We start from the raw sequence: 18643 nt of genomic DNA, 5'->3' as shown, positions 1-18643 counted from the left end.
GATTAAGAAATGGTGATGGGCCGGCACCGTGGCTCAACAGGCTAATCCTCCACCTAGTGGCGCCGGCACACTGGAGTCCCGGTCGGGGCGCCGGATTCTGTCCCAGTTGCCCCTCTTCCAAGCCAGCTCTCTGCTGTGGCCAGGGAGTGCAGTGGAGGATGGCTCAAGTCCTTGGGCCCTGCACCCTATGGGAGACCAGGAGAAGCACCTAGCTCCTGCCTTCGGATCAGTGCAGTGCGCCAGCCGCAGCGGCCATTGGAGGGTGAACCAACGGCAAAAGGAAGACCTTTCTCTCTGTCTCTCTCTCTCACTGTCCACTCTGCCTGTCAAAAAAAAGGAAAAAGAAAGAAAAAAGAAAAAAGAAAGAAATGGTGATGACAATGCTGATGTTCCTTACTATTTCTCTTTTTTTTAAAAAAAAAATATTTTATTTATTTATTTGAGAGGTAGAGTTACAGACAGAGAGAGAGAGAGACAGAGAGAAAAGTCTTCCATCCACTGATTCACCTCCCCAAATGGCTGCAATGGCCAGAGCTGGGCTGATCCAAAGCGAGGAGCCAGGATCCAGGAGCTTCTTATGGGTCTCCGACGTGGGTGCAGGAACACAAGCAATTGGGCTATGTTTTACTGCTTTCCCAGGCCATAGCAGAGAGCTGGATCTGAAGAGAAGCAGCCAGGACTAGAAACTGAGCCCATATTTGATACCTGCACTGCAGGCAGAGGCTTAGCCCACTATGCCAGTGTTGGGGCTTTACCCATTTGCCAGATGCTGGGCTTGGTAGCACTTTGCTACCACAACTGCTACCCCATCCATCTTTAATTCATTTCACAAACACTCATGTAATCCCTCCTTTATGCGAGGCACTATTGTTATTGGCGCTAGAAATGCCACAGTAGCCAAATCTGGGAGACCAGATTCCAATTGGAAGAGATGCTTACAGAGAGAGAGAGAGAGTCAGAGAGAAAGGTCTTCCATCCACTGGTTCACTCCCTAAAAGGCTGCACCATCAGAGCTTGGCCAGTCTGAAGCAAGGAGCCAGGAGCTTCATTGGGTCTCCCACATGGGTGCAGGGGTCCAAGCACTTGGGCCATCTTCCACAGCTTTCCTGGGCATATTAGCAGGTAGCTGGATGAGAAGTGAAGAAGCTGGGTTTTGAGCTGGCACCCATAAGGGATGCCAGAGTTGTAGGCAGAGGCTTAACCCTCTATGCCACAACACTGGCACCCCCCAAAGAAAATTCTTGAGTATATCCTTTGATAGAAATAACTCTCACTTCTGTTAGGTATGTGCCCAGGAGTGGAATTGCTGGGTCATAGAGCATATGAGTCTATACTACTGCCAAATATCTTTTCGAGGTGTGTGGCTTAAAACACATGCCCACCAAGAAAATAAGAGAATTCCAGTTGTTTGTCACCAATACTTGGTATGCAAGCTTTTTTAATTTAGTTATTCTGGTGAGTTATTCATGGCTTTAATTTACCTTTCTCTAATGACAAAAGATGTCGAGTACTTTTTCACTTGTCAATTGGTCATTTTTTATATTCTTTATTTGTGTGTGTGAAGTGCCTGCATGTCTTTTGCCTATTTTATTTTATTTTATTTTTGACAGGCAGAGTGGACAGTGAGAGAGAGAGACAGAGAGAAAGGTCCTCCTTTTGCCGTTGGTTCACCCTCCAATGGCCACCGCGGCTGGCGCGCTGCAGCCGGCACATCGCGCCTAGCCGATGGCAGGAGCCAGGTGCTTCTCCTGGTCTCCCATGGGGTGCAGGGCCCAAGCACTTGGGCCATCCTCTACTGCACTCCCTGGCCACAGCAGAGAGCTGGCCTGGAAGAGGGGCAACCAGGACAGAATCCGGCGCCCCGACCGGGACTAGAACCCGGTGTGCCAGCGTCGCTAGGCGGAGGATTAGCCTATTGAGCCGTGGCGCCGGCCTCCTATTTTATTTTTAAAGATTTATTTATTTATTTGAAAGGTACAGTTACAGGCTGGTGCCATGGCTCACTTGGCTAATCCTCCGCCTGCGGCGCCGGTACCCTGGGTTCTAGTCCTGGTTGGGGCGCTGGATTCTGTCCTGGTTGCCCCTCTTCCAGGCCAGCTCTCTGCTGTGGCCCGGGAGTGCAATGGAGGATGGCCCAAGTGCTTGGGCCCTGCACTCACATAGGAGACCAGGAGGAAGCACCTGGCTCCTGGCTTCGGATCGGCACAGTGTGGGGGCTGTAGCAGCCATTTAGGGGGTGAACCAACTGAAGGAAAACCTTTCTCTCTGTCTCTCTCTCTAACTCTGCCTGTCAAAAAAAAAAAAAAAAGAAAAGAAAGGTACAGTTACAGAGAGAAGGAGAAGAATGGAATGAGGGAAGGTGGGAAAGAGGGAGGAAGGGAGGGAGGAACAGAGGGAGAGGAAGAGAGGGAGGTGGGAGAGAGAGATGGAGGGAGGGAGAAAGGGAGGGAGGGAAGGGAGAGAAAGGCAGGGAGGGCCTTTACCTGCTACACCACAGCGCTGGCCCCTTGTGTCATTATTCTTTTAACTGTTTTTGAAGAGTAGAAGGTTTAAGTTTTGGTGACATCCAATTTTTACTGTTTTTAGTACTATATCTAAAAACTATTTGCAGAACTCGAGGTCACCAATATTGTTTTCTTCTGAAAGGTTTTTGGTTTTGGTATTATGTTAGATTATGATCTATGTTTAGTAAACGTTTTTATTCAAAACATTTTTAATTTTTGCCATAAAAGCTTTATTTCTGTTTGGTCTAAGGCTTGGGAGAGGGCTCCAGGACTGTTAACACATTGCCTATTGACACGTGGCTGGAGGGAGGGTCTCAGGCAGAGCCCTGAAACCAGGATGCAAGGAGCCAGAGTCACTGGGCTCTGGAGGCTCCAGGTTGTGCTTGAGGGTGAACCTGTGGAAGAGAGACTCGCCCAGCCCTGCCCTGCTGGGGGCCCGCCAGCCTGCAGAGCTTGGTCAGGTAGTTTCCCACCTTCTTGAGGAGTTTTACTTCCTCCTTGTGAGAAGTTTCACTCTCTCAGGCAGGAAGTGGTTCTCCAGGAAGTCATGGAGACAAGGGTGTGTGTGGACAGCACCTAAGGTATAAAGATCCAAAGGGGCCCGGTTCAGGGTCTCCTCCAGAGCTGAGGTGGCTTCCCTGGCATCTAGGGGTTTGCCCACTCATCCTGAGAAGGTTTCTGCATGTTCTAGAAGAGGGCACTGCTGCTGCACGGGTTTTGCATCTTCAGCAGGTACTCAGGACCCTCAGGCTTCTCCTCAGCTTACTTCCACCCATGCCCTCCAGGGCCACGTTGCCCTGCTCCAAATAGAAGCCCAGCGAGAGGCAAGTGCAGGAGGCCCACAGGTGCAAGCTGACCAGGGGGTTGATCGCAGCCCCACCTCAATGGAATGATCCTGATGAATCTGTGAGGTCAGGGTCAGTTCAAGTCCTGGTTGCTCCACTTCTGATCTGTCTCCCTGCTAATGCACTTGGCAAGGCCGTGGAAGATAGCCCAAATGCTTGGGTTCCCGCCAACACTATGGGAGACACAAATGGAGCTCTTAGTCCCTGGCTTTTGCCTGGTTCTGCCCCAAATATTTCAGGCATTGGGGAAGTGAACTAGCAGATAGAAGATCCTGTCTCTGTCTCTCCCTCTTTCTCTGTCATTCTGTCTCCAGATAAATTAATAAATAAACCTTTAACCGATGGCTTCAATGAATTATACCAGACATTTAAAGACGAACTAACTAAAATTCTTCTCAAGCTATTCAAAACAATTAAAAGGGAGGGAATCCTCCCAAACTCCTACTATGAAGCCAGCATCACCCTAATCTCTAAAGCAGAAAAAGATACAACAGAGAAAGAGAACTATAGACCAATTTCCCTGATGAACATGGATGCAAACACCCTCAACAAAACACTAGTTAATCAAATCCAACAACACATCAGAAAGATCATTCATCTGGATCAAGTGGGATTTATCCCTGGTATGCAGGGATGGTTCAACATTCATAAATCAATAAATGTGATACATCACATTAACAAATTGAAGAATAAAAACCATATTATTATCTCAGTAGATGCAGAAAAAGCATTTGATAAAGTACAACATCCTTTCATGATGAAAACCTGAAGCAAATTGGGTATAGAAGAAACATTTCTCAACACAATCTAGGCAATTTAGGACAAACCTATGACCAGCATTCTATTGAATGGGAACAAGCTGGAAGCATTCCCCCTAAGATCCAGAACCAGATAAAGATTTCCACTCTCACCATTGCTATTCAATATAGTCCTGGAAGTTTTAGCCAGAGCCATTAGGCAAGAAAAAGAAATCAAAGGGATACATATTGGGAAGGAAGAAGTCAAACTATCCCTATTTGCAGATGACATAATTCTATATATAGGGGATCCAAAATAATTCACTGAGAGACTATTGGAACACACAAAAGAGTTTGGTAAAGTGGCAGAATATAAAATTAACACAGAAAAATCAACAGCTTTTGTACACAAGAAAATGTCATGGCTGAGAAAGAACTTTTAAGATCAGTCCCATTCACAATAGCTCCAAAAAGAACTAAATACCTTGGAATAAATTTAACCAAGGATATCAAAGAGCTCTACAATGAAAATTACAAAAACTAAACAAAGAAATAGAAGAAGACATTTAAAAATGGAAAAATCTTCCATGCTCATGGATTGGAAGAATCAACATCATCAAAATGTCTGTATTACCAAAAGCAATTTACAGATTTAATGCAAACCCAAATACCAATGACATTTTTTACAGATCTAGAAAAAAATAATGCTGCCTCTCTGTATTTATAAATTTCAAATAAACAAATAAATCTTTAAAAAAAAGACATATACAAGACAGATATAATCAAAACAGCCTGGTACTAGCACAAAAATAGACTTGTAGGCCAACAGGACAAAATAGAAACTTCAGAAATCAATCCATGCATCTACAACCAACTTATCCTTGACAAAAGAGGTAAAATCAATCTGTGGAGCAAGGACAATCTATTTAACAAATGGTGCTTGAGAAACTAGATTTTCACACACAGAAGTATGAAACTAGGGGCTGATGCTGTGGTGTAGTGGACTAAGCCTCCACCTGCTGTACCCATATGGATGCTGGTTTGAGTCCCAGCTTCTCCTCTTCTGATCCAGCTCTCTGCTATGGCCTGAGAAAGCAGTAGAAGGTGGCCCAAGTGCTTGGGCCTCTGCACCATGTGTAAGACCTGAAGAAGCTCCTGGATCCTGGCTTTAGATCAGTAGCTCTGGCCACTGTGGCCATTGGAGGAGTCATCCAGTGGATGGAACAACTTTATCTCTGTCTTTCCCTCTATCTGTCTGTAACTACCTCTCAAATAAATAAATAAAATTTTATTTAAAAAAATATGAAACTAGACCCATACCTTACACTTACACAAAAATCCACTCAAAATGGATCAAAGACTTAAATATACAACCTGATACCATCAAATTAATAGATAATATTGGGGAACTATAAGACATTGGCATAGGCAAAGACTTCTTGGAAAAGACCCCAGAAATACAGGCAATCAAAGCCAGAAGTGACAAATGGGATAACATCAAGCAGGAAAGCTTCTCCACTGCAAAAGAAACACTCAGCAAAGTAACGAGACAACGAACACTTGGGAAAATGCTCAGGATCACTAGCCTTCAAGGAACTGCAAATCAAAGCCATGGTGAGGTTTCACCTCACTCCAGTTAGAATGGCTCACATACAGAAATCAACAAATGACAAATGCTGGCAAGGATGTAGGAAAAAGAGTACCCTGGTCCATTGTTGCTGAGAATGTAAACTGGTGCACTCACTGTGTAAGACAGTATGGAAGGCCGGCACCACGGCTCAATAGGCTAATCCTCCGCCTGCAGCGCTGGCACACTGGGTTCTAGTCCCAGTCAGGGCGCCGGATTCTGTCCCGGTTGCCCCTCTTCCAGGCCAGCTTTCTGCTGTGGCCCGGGAGTGCAGTGGAGGATGGCCCAAGTGCTTGGGCCCTGCACCTGCATGGAAGACCAGGAGGAAGCACCTGGCTCCTGGCTTCCGATCAGCGTGGTGCGCCGGCCACAGCGCGCCAGCAGTGGCGGCCATTGGAGGGTGAACCAAAAGGAAGACCTTTCTCTCTGTCTCTCTCTCTCTCACTGTCCACTCTGCCTGTCACAAAAAAAAAAAAAAAAAAAAAAAAAAAGACAGTATGGAGATTTCTCAGAAATCTGAATATAGACCTACCATATGATCCAGCCATCCCACTTCTTGGAATTTACCCAAACCAAAAGAAATCAGTATAAGAAAGAGTTATTTGTACCCCCTTGTTCACTGCAGCACAGTTTACAATAGCTAAGATATAGAATCAACCCAGATGTCCATCAACTGCTGACTGGTAAAGAAATTTTAGTATATATACACTATGGAGTACTACTAAGATGTAAAAACATAAAAATGAAATCCCATCTTTTGCAACAAGATGGACACAACTGGAAACCATTATACTCAGTGAAATAAGCCAGTCCCAAAAAGACAGCAATCATATTTTCCCTGATCTGAAGTAACTAATAGAGTACCTGAGATGAAATCTATTGGAGTGAAACAGACATTTTGAGATTGGATGATTGTTTACAGCCCTTGTCTCTTCCATAGAGGAACAGTGCTGTTTTTTTTTTTTCTCTTCATATTATTTGTTGAACTCTTTTACTTAGTGTAGGGTTAACTATATGATCATTAAGTAAACTGAAAATAGACCTTGGTAAAAATTAAGAGTAGGAATGTGAGAGAGAGGAGGAGGAAGCACTGGAGCATGGGTGGGAGAGAGGGTGTGGGGGGAAGTGTCACTATGTTTCTAAATTTGTATATATAAAATATATAAAACATGTATAACTTAAATAAAATTAAAATATAAATACATGGAATTTGTATAACTTAAATAATTTTTTTTTGACAGGCAGAGTGGACAGAGAGAGAGAGACAGAGAGAAAGGTCTTCCTTTGCTGTTGGTTCACCCTCCAATGGCCGCCGCGGCTGGCGCGCCATGGCCAGCGCACCGCGCTGATCCAAAGGCAGGAGCCAGGTGCTTCTCCTGGTCTCCCATGGGGTGCAGGGCCCAAGCACTTGGGCCATCCTCCACTGCACTCCCGGGCCACAGCAGAGAGCTGGCCTGGAAGAGGGGCAACCGGGACAGAATCCGGCGCCCCAACCGGGACTAGAACCCGGTGTGCCGGTGCCGCTAGGTGGAGGAATAGCCTGTTGAGCCACAGTGCCAGCCGAACTTAAATAAAATTTAATAAGTAAATAAATCTTTAAAAAAGAAATTGGAACTTCATACACTATAGGTGGGAACATAGGGTCATGCAGTCACTATGGAAAATAGTGGAAATAATTTAAATGTAAAATTGCCATATAACTCAGCAATTCCACTTCTAAGTATATCCCCAAAAGAACTGAAAGCATATCCACACAAAAACTTGTATATAAATGTTCACAGAAACTCTGTTCAAACAGTCGAAATATGGAAACAATTCAACGTTCATCAGTAGCTGAGCAAGTGAACAAAACGTGGTATACAACAGATTATTCGGCAGTTAACAGGAATGGAGTACAACATGGATGAACTCTGAAAACACTACACCGAGGGAAAGAAGACAGACCCCAAAGGCCATATGACTGCATTCGTATGAAATGTCCAGAACGGGCAATCCAAGAAGACGGAAAGCAGATGTAGTGCTCACCAGGGACTGAGGGATGGAGCAACGGGGAGTGACCGCTTACTGGGTGCAGAGTTTCTATTTGGGTGATGAAATAATTCTGGAACCAGATAGAAGTGATGATTGCACAACACTGTGGATGTGCTCAATCCCATCGAATTCCACACTTTTTATGTCATGTGTATTCTGATACAAAAAAAAAGGTCGTCTGTCTTTTCTGATTGATTTGTATTCTAGCTATGATTTTTTTTTTTTACTTTATTTATCTGTTGAAAGGCAGAAGGACAGATAGGAGAGAAAGAAATCTTTCATCCACTAGTTCACTTCCCAAATGCCTGTAACAGCTGGTGCTAAGCCAGGCTCAAGCCAGAGCCAGGAATTCCATCCGGATTTCCCAGATGGGAGGCAGAACCCAAGTACTAGGGCCGTCATCTGCTGCCTCCGGGGTATATAAGCAGGAAACTAAATAGGAAACAGCCAGGACTCAAACCAGCATTCCAATATGGGATGTGTACATCTCAAGAGGTGGTTTAGCCACACCACAACATCTGCTCCTGGACACATTTTTTTTTTTTTTTTTACCAAATACATTTACTATGAAATCTTCTTTCTCTCTGCATCCTACTTTTTCTCTTAACATTGCCTTCTGATAAATGGAAGACTATAATTTTACTTACACTCCACTCATCTATCTTTTCTTTCTAGTTACTCTTTTTGCTTTTTGTTTAAGAAATCTTTGCCTACCCCAAGGTCATGAAATATTCTCCCACTTCTCTCCTAGATTCATGACGTGTGCCAAATTTAAGGCTATTATCTACAATTAATGTTTGTGTAAGTTGCGAGCTATGAATCAATCGCTCTTCAGCAATTTAATTCACCCTGACCATTTGTTGAAGAGATGGCCCCTCCCCCATGGCAGGGTAGGCTCACCCTTGTTACAGATTTGTGACCATCTAGGTGAGGATGTTTCTGGACTCTGTGTCCTGTTCCCTGGATCTATTTGTGTACCTTGTACCAGAATCACACTGTCTTATTTGCTGCCACTTGTTAGATGTGCCTCAGTGTCTGCGAATGTCAGGTCCTCCAGCTTTGTTGTTTGATGCTCTCTTGGTTATTCTACAATTCCATTTAATATTAGAATCACTTAGATGATTTACACACATACACACACACACACACATACATATACCAAAAACAAAAACAAAAAACACTGCTAGGACTTTTATTGTATTCCATTGAATATATAAATTCCATTAAATCTATAAATTAATTTGGGGAGAACTGACAGAGTTGAGAGGCAAGAGGCCACCCACAATCTTTCTTCTGGGGAAGCAGAGAATGCTCCTGTCCCATCAGGCTTAGCTACCCTCCAAGATATCCCTCTCTACTTTGCTGTCATCTGCAAAGTTCCACTAAAGTGACTTTCTCTCAAAACACCTGTCTCTTCACCGGAATTCCCACAGGAAGCTCTCCGCATCTTTCTGACGTATCTCAACACAGTTCTACACTGTGTTAAAGTGCTTCGGCTTCCTAGTTGTCTGTGAACTGCCAGAGGACAGGGCAGCAGCATCGGATTCATTTGAAAGTAGATGAGGGAAATAGCATAACGAAATAGGAAAGGTGTAGACCAGCATAAGCCAACAGAATTCCATGATGGTGGAAATGCTACGTTTTCATTTCCCCATACTCTGACCACTGGCCAGTAGGTTGGGTGTGTCCCTAAGACTTAGGCACTGGAAGGCTGGTCCCCAGGCTGGTGGTGTTGAACGGGTAGAACCTTAAAGAAGTAGGACCTAGTGGAAGGTGGTTAAATCCTTGGGAGTGCTGCTGTCCAAAGGGATTGATGCAGTTCTTGTGGGACTCCAGTTAATTTCCAAGAGAGTGAGTTGTCATAAAAGAGCAGGCCTGGGCCCTGGCTTCCTGTCCCACCATCTGACTGCTCTCACACACATTCCCACCATTGTCATGCTATCTGCCATGAGGCCCTCACCAGACTGGCTGACACCATGCTCTCGAACCTCCAGAACTGTGAACTGAATATGTCTTTTTTTCTTTACAAAGTACTCAGCCTGAGATTTTTTTTTTATAGCCACAGAAAATGGACTAATCCTCCAGGTGTGGCTGTTGACTGCTTGAAACGTGGCCAGTATGGCTGAGGAACAGAACTTCTAGTGTTATGTAATTATTATTAGGCAAATTGAAATATCCACATGTAACTGGTAGACACTACACTGAAGAGCACAAAGGTAGATTCTGGAAGAAGGTAACTGACTCCCTGCTCAAGCTTTGTCCACTCTACTGCTCAGAGTTATTCAAATTCATTGTGCTCTCCTATCCCTGTCACTCTAGCCTACATAACTGCCACAAACTGGTCCAGGTTGTCCTCCTGCCACCAGACTGACCTTCTGGATAAAAACATCTGACCCTGTCATTTCCCTACTGAAAAAAACTTCAGTACCCACCACTGACTATAGCTGATTCTCAAACCAGGAATGGAAGACATAATCTTGGGGTCCCTTAAGTTCTTTATGATAATTTTCACTTCTCTTTTAAAATTCCAACCCTTCAGAAAAGTAGAGAGAATAGTATACATTCACTTAGCATTGTAAATTATTCACCTTTTGCTGTATCTTTCTGTGTCACTTTTGCCGAATCAATTAAATGTAAGTTAAAAAGTCTGAAGACTTTCTATCCTTAAGCCTCCAAACTACATCTCCCAAGAACAGTTTTTCTTTTCTTTTCTTTTTTTTTTTTTTTAAGATTTACTCATTTATTTGAAAGTCAGATTGATCTTCCATCTGCTGGTTCACTCCCTAAATGGCTGCAACGGCCAGAAATGGGCCAGGCTGAAGCCAGGAGCCAGTAGCTTCTTCTAGGATGCCCACATGGGCAGAGGGGACCAAATATTTGAGCCACCTTCCATCTAATGGCTTTCCCAGACCATTAGCAAGGAGCTGAATCAGAAGTGGAGCAGCTGGGACACAGATTGGCACCCATATGGGAAGCTGGCATTGCAGGTAGTGATTTTACCAGCTACACCTGCCCCAGGAACATTTTTCTTTTCCTTTTTTTTTTAAGACTTATTAAGAGAAAAAGATTTGTTTATTTATTTGAAAGGCAGTGTTACAGAGAGAGAGAGGGAGCGAGATCTTCCATCTGCAAGTTTACTCCCCAAGTGGGCATAAGGGTCGGAGCTGGGCTGATCTGAAGCCAGGAGCCAGGAGCTTCTTCCAGATCTCCCACATGGGTGCAGGTGCCCAAGCACTTGGGCCATCTTTCACTGCTTTCCCAGGCCATTATCAGAGAGCTGGATCAGAAGTGGAGCAGCCAGGACTCTAACTGGTGCCTATATGGGATGCTGGCACTGCAGGTGGCAGCTTTACTTGCTACGCCACAGTGCCGGCACCAGTACATTTTCTTCTACAACCATCATATCATTATGATTATGATCATTTTAGTTTTGTTTAATAATACAAATAATATAACTATATTTCAGATTATCCCGATGAACTGTCCCTCAAGTTCAGTGCCTGTATCAGGCAGGACAGGCTAGAGGGTGCTAGAGGAACAAACAGCCCCCAAACTCCAGCATTTCATACCTGAGTTCACTGCTTTCTTCCACTGCATACCCATCACACATCAGCTCATACACCCATCACACATCAGCTCACACACCCATCACACATCAGCTCACACACTGTTCCGCTTCAGCCCCTTACAAAACCCAGGACGACATCAGTATTGCTGTTTCACCATGACACAGGGAAACTGAGCTCTAAAATGTCTCAGACCAGGAACTACACACTGTGGCCCAGCTCACAACGAACTCACTGGCCAATGCTTCCAGGAGCCCAGAAGTCAGAGAGGCACAGATTTCAGAACATGGTTAATGAGCACCACAATACCAAGGCTTTGGCTGGTGTCTGTAACTCTCACAGAGGTGAGCCAGCATGCACTTTCATTGTCATAGGCCTAATAATATAAGAGTTGGATTCATGCTTAGAATTAGTGTTCGTATCAAGTGAAGGCTGATGACATCCTAACATGATGCAGAGTACTTCCCATCCCTCTCTCCTCCCTCTCCTAGTAACTGCTGCGACTCAGCGCCGTGCCAAGCATTTTATATGAATTATCTCACTTCACTCTCAGTCTCCGTCTCCCTAGGAGACATTTATCATCACCATACCATTCTACTCTCAGAAAATTATGGCTCAGAGAGGCAAAGTCATTTGCCTAAGGCACTGTTAGTAAGTGGTAGAACCCTGGATCTTTCTCACACAGCCTGATGCCAGAGCTCATAATACCAAAGCTAGGTGCTGTAGATATTATTAATTAATTAATTAATTTAGATTTATTTGTTTACTTGAAAGAGTTACAGAGAGGGAGAGGCAGAGAGAGAGAGAGAGGTCTTCCATCCAGTGGTTCACTCCCCAAGTGGCCACAACTGCTAGGATTGGGCCAGGCTGAAGCCAGGGGTCAGGAGCTTCCTCCAGGTTTCCTATTTGGGTGGCAGGGGCCCTGCGCCCTTGGGCCATCTTCCACTGCCCTTCCCAGACCATTAGCAGGGAGCTGGATTGGGAGTAGAGCAGCCGGGATTTGAACCGGTGCTGCAGGCCGCGACTTGACCTGCTACGCCACAGCGCTGATCCCGTGGATATTCAAATACGGAACTGTTGGGAAATTGTCAACCTGACCCACTGCTCCATAAGCAGGCCCAACCCAGTCGGGATCTACCTCCTTGGGTTGAGGAGTTTCGTTTCAGCAAAACAACATCACCTGTCACATTCAATGGTTGACAACCGGACGGGGAGGAGGGGGCCGCGGTGCTAGGGTGAGGACACTGCCGGGTCGCCGGTCCCACCTCAAGGCGCCTGGGCCCGAGGCCCGGCTTCCCGCTGAGGCGCACCCTCGGAGGCGGCGGTGACGGCTCGGGGACGCGGGTCCCTGCCAGTCGGGGTGGGGGACACCGGGACTGGGTCCCAGGCGCCCACCCTCAGCCTGGCGCAGGCTCCGCTGGTGTGGGTATCTGGGGGGCGAGCCAGTGGGTGGGGCGCGCTCTCGCTTGTTCGCTCTCTCTCCCCCTTTCAAATCAATAAATAAAAAGTACTGATACTTCTACTTCCTTCACTAGCGGCTTACAATACTTATTTTCTCACAGCGTTGTCAGTCAGACACCTGGAGACAGCAAGGCGGGACCGAGCCGGCGGCGGGTGGCGCAGGAGGAGACGTCACTTCCGGTCCCGCCCCCGGGGCGGTGACGGGCGGCTGACGGGCGGCTGGCGGGCGGCCTCGCAGCAGGGCTGCCGCCTCCGTCTCTCCGCGGCTCCTGCCTCTCTCTGAGACCCGAGGCTCCTCGCGGGCCGGCCCGGCTCTCCTTCCCGTTACTCCCCAGGATCGCCCAGTGGCCTGGGAGAGGCGTCGCCCGAAGGCAGTCGGGGCGCCAGGATCCCCGCGCGCGGACCCCACTGCGGGGCCTGGCAGGGCTCTTCTCCCGCCTCTGTCGTGCAGCGGTGAAGAGAGAGGGTGCCAGGCTGCTCCCGGGGACAGCCAGAAGAGAGGGGCGCTGCTTCAGGGAGAGGCTGGGAGGGAGCCCCAAGCACCAGGGCGCGACTCGGTCCAACCCCGGCTCTCCCGGAAACGACGCACCTGAAGCTTATTTTTTTAAAGATTTATTTATTTATTTGAAATTCAGAGTTAGAGAGAGAGAGAGAAAGTCTTCCATCCACTGGCTCATTCCCCAGTTGACCACGACGGCCGGAGCTGCGCAGATCCAAAGCCAGGAGCCTGGAGCCTCTTTCCGGTCTCCCACGTGGGTGCAGGGGCCCAAGCACTTGGGCCATCTTCCACTGCTTTCCCAGGCCATAGCAGAGAACAGGATTGGAAGTGGAGCAGCCAGGACCTGAACCTGTGCCCATATGGGATGCTGGTGCTGCAGGCAGTGGCTTTACCTGCTATTAGTCAGCTATTAATAGTCAGCTATTCCACAGCGCTGGCCTGCAGTTCTTTATAAATTTGGTTTTGTACTTTTATCAGAAATGTATATGTAGGAGCCCGGCTTGTGGCATAAGGGGTAAAGCCACCGCCTGTGATGCCAGCGTCCCATGTGGGAGCAAGTTTGAGTCCTGGCTGATCCACTTCTGATCCGGCTCCCTGCTAATGCGCCTGGGAAAGCAGCAGCACATGACCCAAGTGCTTGGGCCCCTGCACCCATGTGGGAGACCTGGATAAAGCTCCTGGCTTGGGCCTGGCTCAGCTCTGGCCTTTGTGGCCATGTGGGTAGTGAACCAGAGGATGGAAGAGCGCTCTCTCTCGCTCTCTCTCTCTCTCTGTAACTCTTTCTGTTGGCGGTGGATTCGTTCTGAGAGGAGGAGCGTGGTGGGGGCAAGAGGTGCGGAGTTGGGTTCGATCGGTAGCCGGGGCAGAGAGCGACCCCAGAGAGCCCTGAGCAGCCCCACTGCCGCTGGCCTAGTTACCATCACACCCGGGAGGAGCCGCAGCTGCCACAGCCGGCCCCATCACCATCACCACCACCATGAGCCAGCAGCTGCCCGCTGCCCCCGCCCTCAGTGCCACAGAACCAAGCCTGGCACCACAGGCAGCGGCGCAGGGAGCGGTGGCCAGGGCGGCGCCCACCGGCGGGGTCAAGAAGGTCATCGCAACAAAGGTTTTGGGACAGTAAAATGGTTCAATGTAAGGAACGAATATGGTTTCATCAACAGGAATGACACCAAGGAAGACCTATTTGTACCCCAGACTGCCGTAAAGAAGAGTAACCCCAGAAGTCCCTTCACAGTGTAGAAGATGGAGAGACTCTGGCGTCTGACGTTGTTGAAGGAGGAGAGGGTGCGGAGGCAGCAAATGTGACAGGCCCTGGTGGAGTTCCAGTGCAAGGCAGTAACAATGCAGCAGACGTAACCATTATAGACGCTTCCCATGTCGTAGGGGTCCTCCACGCAATGACCAGCAGAATGACCAGAACAGTGAGAGTGGGGAAAATGAGGGGTCGGAGAGCGCGCCCGAAGGCCAGGCCCAACAACGCTGGCCCTACGGCAGGCGAAGGTTCCCACCTTGCGGAGACCCTATGGGCGCTGACCACAGTATTCCAACCCTCCTGTGCAGGGAGAAGTGAGGGGAGGTGCTGACAACCAGGGTGCAGGAGAACAAGGTAGACCAGTGAGACAGAATATGTATCAGGTTATAGACCATGATGCCGCAGAGGTCCTCCTCGCCAAAGACAGCCTGGAGAGGATGGCAATGAAGAAGATAAGGAAAACCAAGATGAGACCCAGGGCCAGCAGCCCCCTCAGCGTTGGTACCGCCGCAACTTCAACTACCAATGCAGATGCCCAGATAACCCTAAACCACAAGACGACAAAGAGACAAAAGCAGCCGATCACCAGCTGAGAATTGTCCGCTCCCAAGGCTGAGCAGGGCGGGGCTGAGTAAATGCCAGCTTAACATCTCCACCACCATCCGGTTTAGTCATCCACAAGAAGAAATGAACAAAAGATTGGAGCTGAAGACCTTAAGTGCTTGCTTTTTGCCCGTTGACCAGATTATTAGAACTGCATTATCTATGCAGCATGGGGTTTTATTATTTTATCCTAAAGATGTCTCTTTTTGGTAACGACAAATGTTTTGTTTTGTTTTTTGTTTTTAAAAAAGCCTGGTTTTTCTCAATACACCTTTAAAGGTTTTTAAATTGTTTCATATCTGATCAGGTTGAGATTTTTAAGAACTTCATTTTTGATTTGTAATAAAAGTTTACAACTTGATTTTTTCAAAAAAGTCAACAAACTGCAATCACCTGCTAATAAAGGTTTAAAAAAAAAAAAAAAAAGAGGCGCGGAGTCACCACACAGGCTCTGGGAGTCGGGTGAAAGCAGAGCAGAGGAGAGCAGCCCACAGACTTGTTTATTTCAGTTGGTACAGCTGCTTATATAGCCAAGGCAACCAATCTGGTCAAGGGGCAGTCTATGCCCTAACCAATCACAGCCTGTTGCTCGTCAGGTTCCATTGTCAGTGGCCATCTTGGCATGGGCTTCTCATTGCACCACATTTTTCAAATAAATCTTTTTTTTAAAAGTTTATATGTAATATTTCTATATTATAATAAAAATACTTTCACAGAATGCTAGGGGATGTGGGAGAGGGTCAGGAGTTTTTCCTTTTACACATTATTCAGGAGGAGGAATAAAAGCTTCCAGAACAGATTCCAAATTCCCTAGAAGTGCTCACTTACAGAGCTGTGAGACAAATGTGAGAAAGTCTTGTGGTGAGGTACGCAGGGAGCAGTAGCACAGGGATTAGATCCTGGGCTTCAGCTTCCCAGTCTAAACACATTCTTTCAGTACTTGTGCTCCAAAGTTGGGCTGACTTTCAGATCCGAGGCTAGGATGGCCAAAATTGTCCCAGTAGGTGACTCCAGGGCTGTCATGGTATGTTCAAAGCCACTGTTAATTCCACTCTAGCAAGTTAATGTTCACTGAAGACAAAGTGGTCCCAAAGAGCTGTTGTTCCTCAGCAGGGTGCACCTGTTGCCATCATAACTCATTATGCAAGTTCCTGAACCTTGTTCAACTGCTATTTCTATTTTAGTAAAAAGGAGCTAATAGAAACCAGTGTCGTGCTGCTGTGGGTTAAGCCACTGCTTGGAATGCCAGCATCCCATATTGGATTGCTTGGGTTCGAGTCTCACCTCCACTTCCAATCTCGCTTTCTGCTAATACATACCCCAGGAGTCAGCAGTGAGGCCCTGGTACTTGGGTCCTTGCCACCATGTGGGAGACAGGGATGGAATTCCTGGCTCCTGGCTTCTGCCAGGTCCAGTCCTGGCTATGACAGGTGCTTAGGAAGTGAAGCAGCATATAGAATCTCTCTCTCTCTCTCTCTCTCTTCTCTACCTTTCCAATAGAGGAGATAATTGTAATATCTCTGACACAGGATTTTTGAATGCCTTATCTGAGATAAGTAGATAAAGGATTATGACTAGTACAAAGTAAGACATAACGAACAGTTGCTATTACTGTTGTCCAAGAAAGCAGAATTGTCAATGAAAAGCATTTGTATTCATGTTTAATAAAATTTAAAATTTAAATTTTGTTTCATAAATGTGCACCTCATCTCACCTGGTGCCCGACCTAAGGAATTCAGTGCTGTGTTCTTGCCAAAGATTCTAAATTTCACACATCTCATCTTGATATTTCTAAACTCAAAGACTTTCCAGAAATCCTCACACATCTACCAACACACATATACCTAGAATAGAACCTGAAACAGAAATCATAAGACATTAATAATGATTTCTCTCTGAGTGATAGAAATATGGGTGATTTTAGTCATCTTTTTGGTTTTTAAGAAACAAACTATAATGAGCACGTATTACTTTTATAACTAGAATACAAGTAATAAAAATGATGAATCTGATGGTAGACAGAGAGGAAAATAGCACCCAAATGCTTAAATTTGTGCAAATACATTGATGCATTTATGATTTAATCATTCATTCAACGATATTTTTTGTGTATTTGCTTTGTGCCGAGCGCCTTGCTAGTGTGACGAATAAGACAAACATGGTCTTTGTCTTATATAAGTATTTCCTCTCTCTTAATTTTTGATGTTACTATGATATATGCATTTTTGCTTTAAACATTTTTTTTTAAGATTTATTTATTTATTTGGACGGCAGAGATACAGCAAGAGAGGGAGAGAGAGAGATCTTCCATCTGCTGTTTCTCCGGATGGCTGCAACAGCCGAGACAGGGCCAGGCAGAAGCCGGGAGCCAGGAGCTTCATCCCTGTCTAAATACTAGAGTATTGCCGGCGCTGCGGCTCACTAGGCTAATCCTCCGCCTTGTGGTGCCGGCACACCGGGCTCTAGTCCCGGTCGGGGCGCCGGATTCTGTCACGGTTGCCCCTCTTCCAGGCCAGCTCTCTGCTGTGGCCTGGGAAGGCAGTGGAGGATGGCCCAAGTGCTTGGGTCCTGCACCCCATGGGAGACCAGGAGAAGCACCTGGCTCCTGGCTTCGGATCAGCGCGGTGCGCCGGCCGCGGCGGCCATTGGAAGGTGAACCAACGGCAAAAGGAAGACCTTTCTCTCTGTCTCTCCCTCTCTCACTGTCCACTCTGCCTGTCAAAAAAAAAAAAAAATACTAGAGTACTTAAAAAAGTTCTTGAAAATGGAATTAAAAGATGTTTATTTTGTTGCAAAAAAAAAAAAATCCATGCATATACGGATTCCTTGAAAAGCTCCTGGAAATTCATATGGAAAACCTATGCATGGATTTCAAAATTTGTAAAGCCATACAAAGTTTCTCCAGAAATTCTCACAGAAGGATTTGCCTTCTTGCTCTTACACTGCCAGTGAGTGGCTGTTGACGATTCTGCAACACCTGTTGCATTCTGGTTGTCTGTTGCTGAACAGATAAGTTGGTAGTTTAAGACAATTGTTTGTGCTACACCTCACAGTTCTATCAGTCAGAAATTTGGGAAGGGCTCTGCTAGCCGGTTCTGGCTCAGGACTTCCATGCAGTTTTACTGGTCCATGTAGTGGTTGGAAATGGAGTCCTGGGAAGCTGGCTGGACATCTCTTTACTCTCGCGTGTTACGGCCCCAGGGCCCTTCCACGTGTCTCCCCCTAAACACTGAATTGCGCTTCCCACAGCAGAGCTGCTCATGTGGTAAATATCCCAAGACAGCAAAGTAGAAGAGCGTATAATTTTTATGGCTAAGGCTCAGAAGCCACAGTGTCTCTTCTGCCATATTCCGCTAGTGAGGTAGTCACAACGGGCTCACCGGGTTCAAAGGAAGCGGGCCCCAGATCCTACCTTTTCGGAAGAGGAATGTCAGTCATTGTATGAAGAGCATGAGGAGTGGGACAGGTTGTTGTCACCAGCTGCGACACGGATCTGCAACACCACCAGAATAAAA

The 18643-nt window shown here is 46.5% G+C and overlaps 2 pseudogenes; one reads left to right on the top strand and one right to left on the bottom strand.

Annotated features, from left to right (window-relative positions):
- Positions 1-2790: 2790 nt before the first annotated feature.
- Positions 2791-5799, bottom strand: LOC133752034 (ferritin light chain-like; annotated as a pseudogene).
- A 5797-nt stretch (positions 5800-11596) lies between these two features.
- LOC133752033 (Y-box-binding protein 1-like) lies at positions 11597-15160 on the top strand (annotated as a pseudogene).
- Positions 15161-18643: the final 3483 nt, after the last annotated feature.

Source organism: Lepus europaeus, chromosome 23, assembly GCF_033115175.1.
Source record: "Lepus europaeus isolate LE1 chromosome 23, mLepTim1.pri, whole genome shotgun sequence".
In the NCBI taxonomy this organism is placed as follows: domain Eukaryota; kingdom Metazoa; phylum Chordata; class Mammalia; order Lagomorpha; family Leporidae; genus Lepus; species Lepus europaeus.
Note: the sequence above shows the minus strand (reverse complement) of the source record. Positions and strands in the feature narration are given on the sequence as shown.